Source organism: Haplochromis burtoni, unplaced genomic scaffold (assembly GCF_018398535.1).
Source record: "Haplochromis burtoni strain Fernald_Lab_line unplaced genomic scaffold, NCSU_Asbu1 Contig_645, whole genome shotgun sequence".
Classification (NCBI taxonomy): Eukaryota; Metazoa; Chordata; class Actinopteri; order Cichliformes; family Cichlidae; genus Haplochromis; species Haplochromis burtoni.
In genome coordinates, this window is record NW_024583006.1 from 35,458 (window position 1) to 40,219 (window position 4,762).

At 46.2% G+C, this 4,762-nt stretch overlaps 1 protein-coding gene across 1 annotated transcript in view; it reads right to left on the bottom strand.

Moving 5' to 3' along the window:
* The window catches only part of LOC102293076 (arf-GAP with Rho-GAP domain, ANK repeat and PH domain-containing protein 1), a gene marked incomplete in the record, with an annotated part of 27,288 nt that extends 24,164 nt beyond the window's left edge, over positions 1-3,124 (bottom strand). The window contains 1 exon segment of the mRNA XM_042215024.1: positions 1-3,124.
* Between the last annotated feature and the right edge of the window lie 1,638 nt (positions 3,125-4,762).

Here is a 4,762-nt window from a genome sequence, read left to right on the forward strand (position 1 = left end):
GTTAGGACTCAGTTTCTGCTGTGATTGGCTGTCCTGTGGTCACATGACCAAGCAGTGATGTCACAGCTGTGACAACAACTCCACCTTCTACAAAGACACAAGAGAGCGAGGAGAAGAAAAAGCAAAAGAAGAGGACAAAGGAAACACCGCGGCTCAGAGGTCAGAGGTCACAGCCATGACTGATGTGTTATATGTGAACAGGCTGCTACTGTAATCTGATTACAGACTACGTTCAGATGATCAAACTGGGAACAAAACAGCTGAGCTCAAACGTGTGAAGATGTTTGTGTCGTCTGTTTCATGCAACCGTACGATTATGATCCCGACACAGAATCAGTAACACACTCGACCACATCCACACTAAACTCTGCAGTACCACACACCACCACCTCTACTTCCTGTTTACTGTCCCTCCAAAATAAATCCTAACTCAGGCTGGACTCTGAGCTGATTTGCTGTCTCTCCGTGTGAGCGAGATATGAAATCAGTGAAATGAGACTGAAGCACAGATTTCATTATTGTTGGCAGATTTAAAGATTATCTGACCTTCTCAGTGAGGAGGTGGAGCTTCGATTTCCCGTCGAGTAACAGCGGCGAGGCTTCGGGATGGGAGGAGTAGACATCTGCTGGACAGGAAGAGCCGTTAGTGATCTGATCATTGTGATTGGTTTCATTCAGAAGCTGATCAGAGGAGTTTTTAACAATCCTCGTTTGGATGGAGGCAATTATCTTTGACCTGAACGTGGAGCCTCCGACCTCGCGTTTCACTCTGAAGATGAAACTAGTGAGATCACAGCGGGCACGTCACAAGTTTGACAGGCGGCGCACTCCAGTGAAGGGAACACGGCGAGCATCGCGCTGCTCGCCGAGAACGAAGAGGAAAGCTTTCATTACAAACATGAAACACTCCCATGATTCCCTCTGCTCAGCAGCTCAGAACATGTTTTAATGACACAAGCCAGTCACATGACCCGGTGTAGCGCCAGGTCAGACAGCATCAGTGATTAGACATGTCACAGTCAGAGTGCTCAAATCCAGCTGTGAGCGCACAGCTGTGTGACGCCTTCAGAGGAAACAGGGAGAGTCTGACTTCAGGACGAGCTCCTCCTCAGGAGTAACGCAGAGAGGAACTTCAGTTTCACAGTAAAACGTCTGCATTTAAACACGACAAAGCCGAGCTCGTCGACAAACCTCGGTGTAAGTCAGAGTGAAACACACAGTTTCTTTGACTCTCTGCTGATCTGTTCATGGACACTACAGGACACTCACACACACAGAGCAGTTGTTACCTTGGCGTCCGTCAGCTCCTCTGGATCGGGACCTCAGTCACCTGCGTGCCTGCTTACCTGTCTGAGCTGTGAGCGTGTGCTGTGTGTGCGTGACGTCATCGAGCTGCGGCTCCACCTGCACTCATAAACACAGAGTGTTAAATCCACCCTGTGTGTGGGCGTGTTTAGGGCGCCGTTCTCAGTGCGACACGTTACATGAACACTTGGTGTGTATGAACAGACGTGTGGCCTCCTGATGTGATCAACTTTTACAGGCCGCTGGAGCCTCGGTGCAGCCTGAGCACGACTCCGTGTCACACACAGGTGAGAACAGGTGAGGCTCCTTTAAGTCAGCTGATCCAACTCTGACAGTTTTACAGTGAAGTCTCACCAGTCAGACCGGCACAGGTGTGGCTCACCTGTGTGTGTGTGTGTGTGAGAGACTCTTCTTCGTGGGTTTAAACAAGTTGAGCCTCAGGTGTGTGTGTGAAGGAGGACAGAGAGGTAACCTGAGCAGCTCAGTGTGTGAGGAATGTCTTTGACCTCTGACCTCCTGAGAGCTCCACCTGCTGGCTGCTCTGCAGCATTACCAACAGGTAAATCTCCATGGTAACAGCTTCTGTATGAATCATTAATAACACAAATTTTATGCACAACTTTATTCCTTCATTTTTTTGTGGTGGGTGAACTCAGTGAGGTGATCACCAGTGTGACCTCTGACCCCGACCACCACAGATCTTGGTTCGCTGGCACAGTTTGTTAAACCAGTCACCACTAATGGGATTTCAAATGGAGACAGATCTTAAACTTGAACGCCAGCTCAGAGCTGTAGTAAGATCTCGCTTTTTTCTTTTGAGGCAATTAGCCAAAACAAATCTTATCAAAGCTGCTTTCTGAGACAGTAGTGCACGCCTTTGTTACTGGGTTACTGCAACGCACTTTGTTGTGGGGTTAGTGCAGCACGTCTTTTAACAGGAACAAACAGTCTGAGCACATTTTAATTTCACTCCACTGGCTGTCTGTACAATTTAGGATCGTTTTTAAAGTTCTTTTATTTGTTTTTAAATCTCTTAATGCCCACATTAATGCTCCTTAGGTCCAGTCACCAGCTGCTCAAGCTACCAAAAGCTAAATTTAAATTAGGAATAAATTTAGAGGTAGCTGCTCCAACGTGTGGAACGACCTGCCCGTGCATGTTAGGCAGGCCTCTTCTCTTTCTGAGGTTCAAACATATTTATTGGCTGAAGCCTTTGGCACTCTTTCAGGGGCTGAATCAGTTTGTTTTAACATGTTTGATTTTATTTATCCATGTATTTAATTTTTGTTGTTTATGCCTTTGTATATGTACAGCACTCTGTGAACCCTGGTTTTATGTTAAAGTCCTTTATAAATAAAGCTGGTATGGTAGTTTCAGCTGTAACCATTGTACAGGTTTCTACTGGGAGCACTGGTGTGGATGTGACCGTGACATTTGTTTTTCTCGTTTTTAAAAATGTTTATTTGTGCAGATGAACTCCATCGAGCACTGACAGCAGTCTGTTAGCATCAGGCAACAATAGGCAGGTGGTCAAACAGGTAAAACAAACATGCATGAGCTATTTCATCAGAAACAACACAACAACCATTAAACTGCAAATATGTACGTTAGCTTAAACAGCCGACAAATGACTGCAGTGTAGTAGAGAATACAGCTACACGGTATTATTAGCAGTGAAATTACACAGACTGCTTTCCAGCGCACACGTCACCTTCCACCTGTTAGGATGCCTGGGTCGTTGACCCAGGGTTTTTGAGTTTATTATATTATTTATAATTTCTAGTCTTTGGGTTTTTGTTAGAGTCATGTCTTATGGTTTGTCTCTGTGTAATCCTTAGTTGCTGTCTCCCCTGTCCGCTATATCCCCGTGTCCAGTCGGTGTCTGTGTCTGCCCTGGTCCCACGTCTCTGTTCCCTCTGTTGCAGTGCCTGCATGTGAGTCTGTGTCTTCTGTTCAGTCTGTGTTATGTGTTTCCTGTTTTACTCTGAAGGTCTCTGTCTTATGTGAATGTGTTCAGTTTACGCTTCCTTGTCTCGTCAGTTCTGATTTCTCCCAGCTGTGCTCTCCTTCTGTGTCTCATTCCCCTCGTTACTTCCCAGCGTATTTAAACCCTGTGTTTCTCTGAGTCAGTGTCGCGTCGTCCCTCATGCTGTGTGGATCACTCTGTGTCTCATTGTGAGTTTTGTTTATGAGTTTCCAGTTTAGTTTAGTTTGCTGTTTTATGACTTTCCCCTGCCAGCAAATAAAGCTGAGTTTTTTTGTGTTTAAACCTCATGCCTGAGTGCCTGCATTTTGGGTCCAACTCCTGCCTGCCACACAGCGACTCATGACACAACCTTCCCACTACAGTCAAACATACATCGTCACACCAGAGTGCTTCCACTCCTTAAAACCAACACCTGCTAAGTTATTAACTTCAGCCAGCAGAAGCAGCAAAGTTATAACTTCGGGGCGACACAGTGGCTCAAGAGTTCGTCTTGTAATTGGAAGGTTGTCGGTTCGAGCCCGGCTTGGACAGTCTCGGTCGTTGTGTCCTTGGGCAAGACACTTCACCCGTTGCCTACTGGTGGTGGTCAGAGGGCCCGGTGGCGCCAGTGTCCGGCAGCCTCGCCTCTGTCAGTGCGCCCCAGGGTGGCTGTGGCTACAATGTAGCTGCCATCAGCAGTGTGTGAATGTGTGGATGACTGGATGTGTAAAGCGCTATACAGATACAGGCCATTTACCATTCATTGCTTCGTTTCACACAGGAGGCAGAATTATACCCGAGAGTCCGGTACTTCTGATTGAGGCCTTGTTTTGTGTAGATGCATCTATAATTGTTACTCCTGCACAGCTGCTGTGGAACACCATAACTTTGTTCTACGTGTCCAGTGACAAGAAAGGGCTGTTCTATTCTAGAATAATTTTATCCGAGCTGAGAGTCTTCAGCCAACTGTTGTTTGTAACCGGTGACCTATGACCCCATATATTAAACCACACCCATCATCTTTAAATACTCACTGTGGATTTACTACTGTACCTGAAATGCTGCAGTCGACGCTCCCTGATGGCAACATCCTCTTTCAGACATGCTCTCAGGAAGTTTCAGGTGTTCACCAAGTGCTGAAGAACAGGTGAGTGACCTGACAGGTAAGAAGAGGAGGAGGAGGAGGAGGAGGATAACCTTCACAATGAAAGACTGAGGCTTGACAGTTTCACGTATTTAATGTTGAGGTGTCGTTTACAGCAGAAACACACACAATGTCCTGTCACAGCAGGACATTTACCGAGTCGGATTTAATCTGGGGTCGACTTCAAACTTCCTGATTAAACCTGAACTTCAAACATAAAAATCACCGGTATTTATTCAGGTCCCATACATACAGCAAAAACAATGTCCAGATTAAACTAACAGAGACCAGGTTAAACTAAAGGAAGATTAACCTAACAGAGACCAGGTTAAACTAAAGGAGTCCAG